At 42.0% G+C, this 13568-nt stretch overlaps 1 non-coding gene across 1 annotated transcript; it reads left to right on the top strand.

Annotated features, from left to right (window-relative positions):
- The first annotated feature begins 7308 nt into the window (after positions 1-7308).
- Positions 7309-7415, top strand: LOC125126653 (U6 spliceosomal RNA). Its single transcript, XR_007134747.1, has one exon. It is a non-coding gene; the product is annotated as a U6 spliceosomal RNA (small nuclear RNA).
- The last annotated feature ends 6153 nt before the right edge of the window (positions 7416-13568 follow it).

Here is a 13568-nt window from a genome sequence, read left to right as displayed (position 1 = left end):
ATGCAGGCTATCTGTCCTTTTGTATCTTTTAAGTTTTCTTTTGGAACTCCCTCTGTGGCTCAATGGGATCTTAGGATCACTGGGATGCAGGTTTGATCTGTAGCCCGGAGCAGTGGGTTAAGGATCTGGTGTTGCTTCAGCTGCAGCTTAGGTCACAACTGTGGTTTGGATATGATCCCTGCCTGGGAATTCCATATGCCACAAGGCAGCGGAAAAAGAAAAAAAAATTTTTTTTCCTTCAGTAATATTTTGCAGTATACAAATGTTGAACATTTTTGTTAGATTTATCAAGTATTTCATATATATATATATATTTTTGCTATTGTAACTGGTATTGTTTTTAAATTTTTCAAGAGCTGATTATCCATTGCTGATATATAAAAATATAATTGATTTTTATGGGTTGTACATATATGTCTTGCAACCTTGCCCAACTCCTTTATTTTAGTATCTTTTTTTTGAAGATTACACTGGGTTTTCTACAGATCATGTTATGTATAACTAGAGTTTTATTTCTTTCCAATCTGGATGCTTTTTATTTCCTTTCTTTTTTATTCATTTATTTTTTGCCCGTTTGCACAGCTCTCAAGGGCAATATTGAAATGAAGTGTTGAGAGTGGTCCCCTTTGTCCTGCTGTGGCCAAAACTCGTCCTCTGTCTACTGGTGCTGAAGAGAAATGCAGAGAACAGTTTGGGGCAAAGGAGAAAAAAATAGCTTTACTGCTTTGCCAGGCAAAGGAGGCTACAGGAGGCTACTGTCCTGAAGGCTGTGCCCTTCCTTGTCTCCGCATCCCCTGCCTTCCCTGATTAGCAACTGTTTGAACTGAGTTGCGAAGGGATGGAGGCTGAACGAGGCCCATTTCCTAAAAACAAGAAACCGGGATGGGCGCAGAAAGGCTTGTCCCCAGAAGCCCCACAGGGCCCAGCTTGGTTTCACTAGTCCTGATCTTAGGAAGAAAGTACTCAGTCATTCATCAAATATGATGTTTGCTGTACGTGTTTGTAAGAGTCTTTTGTCAGGTTAAGGAAAATTTCTATTCCTAGTTTGCTGAGGGTTTCTATCAGGAACAGATGCTGAATTTTGTTAAATGTTTTCTTCTGCATTGACTGTGGTGAGCAGTAAAGTTGCTTGGTTTTTAGTTTTGTCTATGTGATGAATTGCATTGATAGAGTTTTCAAATGTTAAACCAATCTTGCATTTCTAATATCTCTTTAGAATTTTTTTGCCTCTGTGTTCATGGGGGATGTTAGACTGTCGTTTTCTTGTCATGTTTTTACCTGGTTTTAGTCTCAGGGTAATGTGGTCTCATAAACTGAGTAGGTATTGTCCTCAACTTCAATGTTTGGGGAAGAGTTTCTGTAGGATTGAAACCATACTCCTGCTTGGGTGGGACTTGACCCCGGCCCAAACTCAGTTTGGGACCTGAACCCTCAGGCTGGGACTCGACCCCGTGATCCCTGATTTAGGAGGGGCCAGAACCCACTGTCTTTTCATTGAAACTGCTCACCTGGTTTCAGGACTTACTGAAGGTCAGATTCTTTTGTTTTTACGAAAAAAAGAATTGAGCGGAAAAAAGAATTGAGGGAAAGGCAAAGTGTCAGCCAAAGAGCGAGTTTATTAGCCTAGCCTCTGAGAGATTCAAGCAGGCAGGTGATAAGGCTCTGCCCTGAGGACAAAGAGTGCTTTATTTTTAGAAACAAAAGAAAAATGGGGAAAAGACCACTTTCTTCCTCATTCTTGAACAGACATCAAAGTTTATATCAGCAGTTCCTCCTTTGGCTCAGCATGGTGTAACCAGGACTGTCATGGCACTATTTATAGCACGTGTATATTTTAGCGAAAGAGAGCTAACATAGTAAAATACAGTAATTCATCTCAGATTTCAGGATAATGTTCCCTTTTACCCAGTTTTTCCCCTTTCACCTCTATCTATCCCTGTCTGCGTACATGCAAAAATGCTACTCCTCACACCGTCATGAAGTCGTGCTGACTTTGTGTAACAGGATTCAGACCCCATATCTATTGTCGTGTGTTTTAACTGTCAGGACTTGGGGCTTGAGTGTGTCTGGTGCTTAGATGCACCTGGTCTTCCTTTAAGATAGAGGAGATTGTTGCTAAGTTACTGGATTCTTCTCTTGGTCCTGAGCTTGCAGGAGTCTCCCAAACTCCCTTAAAACTCCCTTTCTGTCTTTAATCCCCTGGTGGGATTTTTAAACTATTTAATTATCCTACCATGTCCCTATCAGGATTAGTATTCTTAGAGTCACGTTAGAGTTCTGTAGGATTAAATATTCCTTAAATGCTTGGTAGAATTTATGAGCAAAGCCGTCTGGACCATGTTTAACTATAGATTCAGTTTCTTTAATAGATACAGGGCTAGTCAGGTTATCTTTTTTTTTTTTTTTTTGGCCATTTTTTGAAGCCTGTGAAATTTCCTGGGCCAGAGACTGAATCTGTGTCACAGTAGTGACAACACTGAATCCTTAACTGCTAGGCCACCAGGGAGCTCCTATCTGTTTTTGAGTGAGCTTTTTTGTGTATTTTTCAAAGAAACCATTTCAGCCATAAAATTATTCATAATATTCCACTATTATCCTTTTAATGTCTATAAAATCTGTGGTGATATTACTTTTATTATTCCCAACGTTAGTAACTTTGTCTTCTTTCTTTTTTTCCTATCAAAATCTATCAATGACATACATTGATCTTCCCAGAAGTTTGGCTTTTGGTTTCATTTATCTCTACGTTTTTTCTAGTTCATCGATTTCTGCTCTGACATTTATTTCCTTCCTTCTGCTTATTTTGGGTCTCACTGACTCTTTTTCTAGTTTGTTTTTTTTTTTAAGATGTAAGCTTAGATCACTGATTTGAAACCATTTGTTTAAAAATCTTCTTCTCTGTGAATATTAATACTAGTGCTCAGATTTTCCCCCTAAGTGCTATTTTATTGGCATCCTATATTTGATATGTTGGTTTTTTTTTTTTTAGTTCAAACTACTTTCTAATTCTCCTTTTGATCTCTTTGATTCTAGTTATTTAGAGAAGTGCTTAATTTCCAAATACTTTGTGATTTTCCAGAGATATTTCTGTTATTAATTTCTAATTTAATGTGGTCAGCATCACACCTTAATCCATTTTTTTTTTTCCCAAAGCCTTAGGGAATTTTCTTATTTACACCTGTTGGTCAGTACTGAGCTGAAACTCAGGAATAACCCTCTACAGATCTCTAGATTTCTTCTGTTTATATAGCTTTCTCATCTCTAGTCCCCTGTCCTGCAAACTGCCATTGTTGTTGTGGTCCATGCACGGGTTGGAAAAGAATTTCCAGAATCAGAGTGGAGTAAAAAATAAGATGAGTTTGAGATAAGAAACGCTGCGAGCACAGTGGGCTGACTTCCTGATGATGAGGGAAAGCTCATGCCTAGCACATGGTCCAGTCTGTTTTTATAGCCCAGGGACAAAGGCGAGAGGGGAGGTCTTAGGGTACATTTGCTCATTGGTGCAGGATGTATACTTTCCTCTAGGGTTGGGGAGAGAGGCAGGCCAAATACCTTTCCTTATATGGGGCAGGAGGGATGTAGGCCAGGCTGCACAGGAGGGGCTCAAGAACTCCGTAAAGATTGCAATGGGACCAAAGGAGCCGTTAGGGACTAGTAAATTTTATCCTGACAACATTGATATCCCGAGACTCCTTGAGTTTATCTCATGGGAGAGGCCTTGGAGTCACACAATTGTCTCCTCAGATTCTTAGCTCTGTCACCTCAATTTAGGAAATCCTCTGGGCTCTGCCTGGATTCCCCGTCCTCATTCCACAACCTGGAAACTCTTGTCAAGGCAAAAATCTGGGGCCATCAGAGGGCACTCATTTTTCCCCCCAGCTGCTTACGTGTCACCGTTTTTCACTGCCCGATATCCCAGTGTCTTGCAACCTGTTATTTCATATATTTTGTCCTCCCTCTTTTATGTCCATTTCAGGGAAAAGGGTAAACCCGATCCCTGTTACTGCACCATAGCCAGAAGCAGAGGTCCTTGGGGGCAGGATGGTTAGCTTCTTTATCTTCTTCTTGAAGCTTCCCCTCCTGCTTGGAGCCTAATGATCCTAAAATGACTCTGTCACTTAGCCTTATCTTTATATTTAAGGTACAATTTAATGCCAGCCATGCTGGTCCATTTCATTACAAGGGCAAATATTTTCCCGAAAAATCCCTAGCAAATTTACCCTTCTATCTCACTGGCCGTAATGAGGCCATTCTTGTCTGTGAGCCTGAGAAAGCAGGAAATAGAGTACATGCATTGATAACTAGCAGGTTCTGGCACTGAAACAACTACCAGTGTCTTCCACAGAAAGTAGCGTCAGCATCATTGCCCTGAACATAGTCCACAGAGACTTTTTCTGACAATTAGCTGCTTTCCAACCTGTCTATATCTGATAAAAAGTTCTTGTGTCCTGGGGGCCCGGAGTGACATTCTAGTGCTCTCTAAGGGCAGTTTCTTACCTCTCTAAGGGCAGAGGTCTTTGAAGCTCTAAAATATCAGACCAAGGAGTTACCATTGTGGCTCAGTGGGTTGAGAACCAAAAGTAGTGTCCATGAGGATGCAAGTTTGATCCCTGGCCTTGCTCTGTGAATTAAGGATCTGGTGTTGCCACACGCTGTGTCATAGGTCACAGATGCAGCTCAGATCCTGTGTATCCATGGCTGCGGCTGTGGCGAAGGCTGGCAGTTACAGCTCCAGTTTGACTCCTAGCCTGGTAACTTCCATATATGCCACAGATGCAGCTATTAAAAAAAAAAAGATCAGACCAAGGAGAAACCATCAATTAAACTGCTAATTGTACAAGCCTCTGTAGTGAGGTTTTCTGTTACTTCTTTCTAAATAAGTTAAAATAGCAAGTGGACATACTCTCCAAGTGAAATCTGTTTCACTAACTTCAAAGTTGACTTCGGGAGATTTCTTACAGCCCACCTAAGGATCCATTGTTTTGTCTGTTCTGTTTGGTTTGGCTCAGAGGTGGTGAGGGAGAGTGGAGAGCTGGTAGCTCCCAGACTTCTTCCAGCAGTCATGACACAGAAGTGCCAAGTTCTATAACATATTGATGAAGCAATTCAGAAGCCTGCAAGCCTGCTTTGGAGGCATTTTATTTGGCCAGGGAGGCATCCTTCTGTGCAGCTGCTTGGGTTTTCACATTTGGGTCACTGGCAGAGCCTCCAGGAACCTAGATGTTAACTTTACCAAAGAAAAGAAAAAGCAATGATTTTTACACCAACATTTTAAGTTCTAAGATTGACTTAAATGTGTCAGGAAAAAGGGAGAATGGTTCTTATCTTCACTTAGTAAAGATGGATTTGACCTCCTTCACAGTGTAGTCAGGTAAAGATACTTATTAAGTGAAGAGAGTCAGATATTCTCTCTTCCCTGGATATTCAAACTAATTCTCCTTGGAGCTTAAATTTTTTTTATGTTTGTTTGTTTTGTTTCATGAAACAGTTGGATGAGTTTTCAGCAAAATGGGCTGCTTAGGCCAACCTGGCTGAGAAAGATTCTTGAGCCTAGAGTGTCCTAAGGTTTGGGTGGTTAAGCATGATCTCTGCAACTGAGCAGGGTCTTTGGAGGAAAGGCCTGGGAGGGGTACTTGGCTTAGGAGAAGATTGGAGGAGAGAGCTCTAGCTTGGAGGGTAGTACCTGGCTAGAGAAGGGGAAAAATAGGACCAGAGGAGAATTAACAAGCGCTCCATAGAACATTTCTTCTTATATGAATAAGGGTGGGCTAAGTTATGCTGCAGTGACAAACAATTCCAAAATCTCAACGGACTTAATACAACCAAAATTTACTGCCCTGTCATGCAAAATCCTTTGTGGGCCCAGGCAGCTCTCTAGGACAGTTGTCCTCTGCATGGTGACTGAGTTGTCCAGGCTGTTTCAACCTTTTGGATGTTCTGTCTCAACTTAAGGCCTTCTCCGTGGTTACCTGAATGGGGCAAGAAAGAGCAGGAAGAATCACAGATAAGTGTTTGATTATCTCAGCCTGGAAATGATGTGTGTGCCATTCCATTGGCCATCGCACCTAGGCACATGGCCCTGTCCAACAGCAAAGATGACACAGACTGAGAAGTGCAGTCTTTCATATGCCTGGATAGGAAAGGAGCCACATAGTGGGAGACACAGTGATGTCAAATAGACTAATTTGGAAAACTTCTCTTAGGGAAGAATTCTATGCCAAGTTGGCCCCTAGTTCAGAATTTCTTTCCAGAAGGGCTTCAGGAGCAGCCTTATGGTTGGAAGAGGTGTTAGGGGACTTATTTTGAAACTGCATGTACATAGCAATTCAATTCTATAGATTGAATATTTATTTCAGGCAACTTTGGAGGATGCTGATGGAGGCTGTCAGTGAGCAGAACCTCCCCACCACCACCTCTTTCCCTTTCTCCTGGCTTGTCACTCACAGTGCCCGAGCTGCAAGTGCTTGAATGCAAGTGTGATGCAGTGAGCATGGGCACCTTTGGTCCTAGCCAAAACCCCCAAAGGGTGGGCCAGCGATGGGCCTTCATGGGCAAAGAGGCCCGAGGAAATGGTACAGGCCCCTATGAGACACTGGCTGCCACAACCTGGCACCTCGGTCTGTGCTGATACCTTGTTCCAACCTGTGTTTCCTACAAGGATCAGCCCTTGCACACCTTGCCATTCCAGTAATGCGTCTTCTCAGAAGAGGCCACTGGAAAAGTACAATCAATAGATTAGATTACCACTGCCGCACTTGGAGCTCACCTCCTGTTAGGAGTGGAGCTGTGCTTTTGTATCTGAAAGAGCAGAAGGGCTGAGTAGCCCTCAGCAGGGATGTGACAGCGAAGCACTCAACCCAATCAATGAACCGGGAAAAGGGCGCCCAGGAAGACCTGCAGCCAAACGATTCATAGCCCCTCCATGCTGGGAGGCTCTTATCTGTCTAGGGTATCAAATCAAATCACAGAGGGCCTGGTGACTCTGAGGGTTTTTATCATCTGAGACGGACACGTTGGCTCTCCAGGTGGCATCTTCAGCTAGTTTCCAACCCTCTAAATATGGCGACCAGATATTGGTGTGGTGCTTTGTCTTCTCAAGGCTCAGTTTGCTTTGCACATCCAACTGGGATGTTTTTCAGGTCTGCCTAAGAGAAATTAAGAGCAAATAAATTTACCTTTTGTGTTTCTTTTGCGCTGGTCCTCAGATAAGCAGATCTTCTCCCTTCCTCTAAGCTGACGTACCCAGCACAACCCTCTCTGGTTATCATTCCTAGTCTTGAAATTTTCTCTTTAAACATCTCCATCTTAGTGCTTACTTCACCAGCACAGATACTAAAACTGGAAGAATATAGAGAAGATTAGCCCGGTCTCTGAGCAAGGCTGACATGCAAATTCGTGAAGCGTTCCATATTTTTTCAGTTAAAGGATACACAAAACAATCAGATGTAAAATAACGGTACCAAAACCAGAAATCATGAGGTTAGGAGAGTACAAATTCAGGATATTTAAAATGCATTTGAAATTAAGAGATCAGCAGCTTAAAACAATCATAAATGTAGGCTGCTGTGCAAAAAGCTCACAATAAGTGCAAACCACACATCTGTAATATTGGGAGTTCCTTGGTGGCCTAGCAGTTAAGCATCCAGAATTGTCTCTGCGGTGACTCAGGTTCAATCCTGGCCCGGGAACTTTTGGATGCTGCAAGTGTGGCCAAAAACAAACAAACAAACAAACAACTATATATATCTATAATAAATATATACACACACACACACAAGAGTGCAAATATATACCAAAGATAGTCATCAAATCACAAGAGAAGAGTAGAAATATTTCTGACTTAGTTTCATTCCCTCGTCTGTATCTGTTAATCTGAAAATTATTCTGGCAAGTGGATGATAATTAACAAGTTTTCTGCCTCATCAGTGAGTTAATTATTCAACTCAATTTTAATTCTTCAAATATATTGATCGATCCCATTTATCTATGTTCCCCCCATATTTATATGTATTTAAAATATAAACCATTTTAAAAACAAAATGTGAGGTGTAAAATATTCTGTTGGTGCCCTGGCCGGGGGGGCGGGGGGGGGGTGTAGAAAGGAAAACCAGAGAAATGTTCTTGTCAGGATTCTCCATCTATTGCAGTATCAAATATGATTCCTTAAACTCATCTGTGCCATAAATGACTCCCGCCTCCTCTGCAGCTACAGGAGGAGACCCAGCTCCATCTTTTTCCAAACCTCTTTTTGTTCATTAAGAGGAGGTGCATCTTAAAGCCACATTCTGGAATTCCACTAATTTTCAAAACAATAATCAGGCCTAAAAACTTACTCTCCTGGTTAAGAAAAAAAATGGAGAAAGGAATGAGAAGAGCTTTACCTAAAGGCAATTAAACAGGAGCATAAAGCATGAACCATTCCCAGTGCTAGTGACCAAGGTGCAAAAGACCCCAAACACAAGAACTGGTTCAATAAAGAAGAGTCGGTGGGCTGTGAAGCAAAAGTAATTCAAAAGAATCTTTAGACTGGATGTGGAAGATTGAAATTCAAACTTTGATTATGGTACCAACAACAAAAAAAAAAACTAGTGGATGAGTATATATGCTCCATATACATATAATATATATGCTATTAACTTTACTAAGAAAAAATTCACTTAATGTATTTTTATTTTACCTCAAAAGTTGTAGGAGTTCCCGTCGTGGCGCAGTGGTTAACGAATCCGACTAGGAACCATGAGGTTGCGGGTTCGGTCCCTGCCCTTGCTCAGTGGGTTAACGATCCGGCGTTGCCGTGAGCTGTGGTGTAGGTTGTAGACATGGCTCGGATCCCGCGTTGCTGTGGCTCTGGCGTAGGCCGGTGGCTACAGCTCCGATTCAGCCCCTAGCCTGGGAACCTCCATATGCCGAGGGAGCGGCCCAAGAAATAGCAACAACAACAACAAAGACAAAAGCCAAAAAAAAAAAAAAAAAAAAGTTGTTGTAAACAGTGATGCATCTTCCATTGATAGTGTCTCAGAATTGAGAGACTATGGTATTTCTTTTTGCAGAGAATGTTGTTCCCCAATCACTAGCCATCAGGATCCAATGGGTCCTAGTTCTAAAAAACTGTCGCTGTTTCTCGGGAGTTCTTGTTGTGGTGCAGCAGAAACGAATACGACTAGGAACCATGAGGTTGCGGGTTCGATCCCTGGCCTCACTCAGTGGGTTAAGGATCCAGCATTGCCGTGAGCTGTGGTATAGGTCACAGATGCGGCTGGATCCTACGCTGCTGTGGCTCTGACATAGGCCAGCAGCTGTAGCTCCAATTCAACCCCTAGCCTGGGAACCTCCATATGCCATGAGTACAGCCCTAAAAAGCAAAAAAAAAACAAAAAACAAGAAAAACAACTGTGGCCATTTCTCAAGTTAGACAAGAGAAAATAAATGACTATGGCCTGAGGAAATTTCGCAGTTAGAAATATGTACCACAATCACTAAGCCATATTACTAATTTTAGTAGAATTATCTCAGGACAAGGCACATGCTTTCTAATAATTAAAAACAAATAGTCTTCAAGTAAATTGGAGCACTGCGGAATCTTCGAGTCTAAAAGACCTGAGAAGGGTTCGCTTCCTAATTCCTCTATCCTTTCTATAAAGCCCCTGAGTGTTGTAATAATGTCTACATAGATGCTAGTTGCCTGCAATTTTCTTAATAGGCTATGCAGGGCAGTATGCATTTCAGCTCAGAAAAAAATAAATAAATAAGGCCCGAACTCTCTATATCAGTTATATCAGTTGTGATTATGTCTGACTGTGAATCACAGAGACCTAAAATAAAATATCGCTGTAAAGAAGGCAGATAGAAAGTGTCCGTGTTATTTGGCAACCTGGCTCTGTAAAGTCCTCATGGATCCAGGATGCTTCCATCTTTTTTCTTATAACCAATGTTGGTGGCTGGAGCTCCAGCCATCACATCTGCATTCCAGTTCGCAGGGCAGAAGACAAATAAAGAAGAGATGAGCAAAAGGCACATGGCATCTTTTGCTCAAAGAACATTCCCAGAAGCTGCCGAAAGATGTTTGAACATATATCTGTTGACCAGGATTTAATCACATGGTTGTGTGGAGCTTCATGGGACAAAGAGAAATATTTTTATTCTGATGGGCTGGAGTGCAGCTGAAAATGGGAACTCCATTAATATGAAGGAAGGGAAGAATGAATAGTGAAAGGAAAATAGCATTCCCTGCAAACCTTTAGCTAACCCTATTAAAATTGGTGGTTTGTTTGGTAATTGAAAAAGTCGGGGAGTTCCCATTGTGGCTCATTGGGTTAAGGACCCAATATAGTTTCCCTGAGGATGAGGGTTCAATCCCAGGGCTTGCTCAGTGGGTTGAGGATCTGGCATTGCAGCAAGCTGCAGTGTAGATCCCGATACATCTTGGATCTGGTGTTGCCGTGACTGTGGCGTAGGTTCCAGATGCAGCTCTGATTGGACCCTACCCTGGGAACCTCTGTACCCCACAGGTGTGGCCACAAAAAGAAAAAAGAAAGAAAAGTCAGTTAAAGCAGAGAATTACAAAAAAAAGACATACACATCAATGATGTTTATTATAAATATTCCTTGCAACTTCTACCACATCAAATATGTCCATTCATCACTTTATTTAACTATGAGACTGCTGATGAGAATCAGTCTTGCATTTCCTTTTTTTTTTCTGTCTTTTTGCCTTTATTAGAGCCGTTCCCTCAGCATATGAGGTTCCCAGGCTAGGGGCTCTAATCGGAGCTGTAGCCGCCAGCTTACACCACAGCCACAGCAACGTGGGATCCTTAACCCACTGAGCAAGGCCAGGGATGGAACCTGAAATCTCATGGTTCCTAGTCGGATTCGTTAACCACTGAGCCATGACAGGAACTCCAGTCTTGTATTTTCTAAGTAGCTTTCCCTTTGCCTTCTTGAAAGAGAGGCAGAGAAACAAACAACCCAATCAAAAAATGGGCAAAAGATCTAAATAGACATTTCCCCAAAGAAGACATACAGACGGCCAGTAAGCACATGGAAAGATGTTTGACATCACTGATTATTAGAGAAACACAAATCAAAACTACGAACTATCACCTCACACCAGTCAGAATGGCCATCATTAAAAAGCCTATAGGAGTTCCCGGGGTGGCGCAGTGGTTAACGAATCCGACTAGGAACCATGAGGTTGCGGGTTCGATCCCTGCCATTGCTCAGTGGGTTAAAGATCCGGCATTGCCGTGAGCTGTGGTGTAGGTTGCAGACGAGGCTCGGATCCAGCATTGCTGTGGCTCTGGCGTAGGCCAGTGGCTACAGCTCCGATTGGACCCCTAGCCTGGGAACCTCCATATGCCATGGGAGTGGCCCAAGAAATGGCAAAAAGCGAAAAAAAAAACAAAAAAAAAGCCTACAAAGAGGAGTTCCTGCTGTGGCACAGTTAGTTAAGGATCCAGTGTTGCCGCTGCTGTGACTCAGATTCAGTCCCTGGCCCAGGAGCTTCTATATGCCTCGGGTGTGGCCATAATAGGAAAAAAAAAAAAAAAAAAAAGCCTACAAATAACAAATGCTGACTAGAAAGAGTATGGATAAAAAGGAGCTCTCTACTCATGTTGCAACAGAAGAAAGGCTGGGGGAGAAATGTAATTGTAATGTATACATGTAAGGATAACCTGACCCCCTTGCTATACAGTGGGAAAATTAAATAAAAAAAAAAAAAAAAAAAAAGGAGCTCTCCTACTGTTGGTGGGAATGTAAATTGGTGTAGCCACTAAGGAAAACAGTATGGAGGTTCCTCAAAAAAACTAACAATAGAATTACCCTATGACTTAACAATCCCACTTCTGGGCATATATCCGGACAAAACCTATCATTCAAAAAGATGATGCACCTCTATGTTCATAGCAGCCCTGTTTATAATAGGGCCTATTGTTACATGGTAACAACCTAAATGCCCATCCACAGATGAATGGACAAAGAGGATGTGGTGTAAATATACAAGGAAGTATTAGCCATACAAAGGAATGAAATAATGCCATTTGCAACAATGTGGATGGACCTAGAGATTGTCATACTAAATGAGGTAAGCCAAAGACAAATGCCAGATGCTATCACTTATATGTGGAATCTAAAATATGACACACATGAACATATCTATGAAGCAAAAACAGATTCTCAGACATAGAGAACAGACTTGTTGTTGCCAAGGGGGTAGGTGAGGGAGGGATGGATTGGGAGTTTGGGGTTAATAGGTGCAGACTATTACATATGGAAGGGATAAACGATAAGGACCTACTGCATAGCATAGGGAACTGTGTTCAATATCCGAGGTAACTTATAATGGAAAAGAATATCACCTATGATGGAGCATGATGGAGGATAATGTGAGAAAAAGAATGTATATATTTGTGTGACTGGGTCACTTTGCTGTACAGGAGAAAATTGACAGAACACTGTAAACCCCCTATAATGGAAAAAAAAATCATTTAAAAAATAATGGAAAAAAATACCAAAAAAGGACGTATATATACCTATAACTGATTCCCTTCTCTGTACAGCAGGTATTAACACAACACTGTAAATCAACTATACTTTAATTAAAAAATAGTAAAGAAATAAGTCAAAACATAAAGAAATAAAGACAAATCTGGAAGGAAGGAAAAAAAAGAAAAGAAAAGAAAAGAAAAAGAAAAAAAGGCAGAGAGCTTCCAGGTTGGCGAGCACATGGAACTTTGGGGAGAGTATTGAGCTTGGAAAGGACATGGAAGCTCCATGCCCTGTCCCCACACCTTGTCCATCTGGCCATTCCTGAGTTACATCCTCTCATACTAAACCTGCAGTCTAATCTTTTACAACTGCTTCGTGTAACTGGAAAAAAACACCATAGACACCTTCAGCACCTCTCGATGCCTAAAAGCAGAAGGGGACATCTCACATATGCAGAAGGTTTTAAGTCTCATTTCATTTGTCTGATTGGAAGACTGAACTGTAAGAATCAAGATAGCTAGGACAAGGTAAATGAGCTGCGAGCAGTCCTTTGATCCTGGACAGCTGTAGCATTGGGGACAGGAACCCCTTTCTGACCCAGTGCGGGTGGGGGCATGCCATCAGCAACCTTACAGAAGACAAAAGCCAAAACCAAGATTTGATGGTGAAGATGGGGGAGTAGGGGCTGGCAATTGCATCCCGACTTGTTTAAAAAATGGGCTTTATGCTTTCCCGTCATGGCTCAGGGGTTAGCAAACCAGACTAGTATCCATGAGGATGCGGGTTCGATCCCTGGTCTTGCTCAGTAGGTTGGGGATCTGGCATTGCCATGAACTGTGGTGTAGGTCACAGAGGCACCTTGGATCCTGCATTGCTGTGGCTGTGGTGTGGGCTGGCAGCTGTAGTTCTGATTCAACCCCTACCCTGGGAACCTCCATATGCCATGGGTGTGGCCCTAAAAAATAAGAATAAAAATAAAAAATGGGCTTTGAAGTTGAAAAGAAGGACAACAGCTGATGCTGAGATCTACTAGTGACACACCTTAGCTGTGAAGGAACTCCATCCAAATATCTCAATTT

Source organism: Phacochoerus africanus, chromosome 4, assembly GCF_016906955.1.
Source record: "Phacochoerus africanus isolate WHEZ1 chromosome 4, ROS_Pafr_v1, whole genome shotgun sequence".
Classification (NCBI taxonomy): Eukaryota; Metazoa; Chordata; class Mammalia; order Artiodactyla; family Suidae; genus Phacochoerus; species Phacochoerus africanus.
This window is presented reverse-complemented; position numbering and strand designations above follow the sequence as displayed.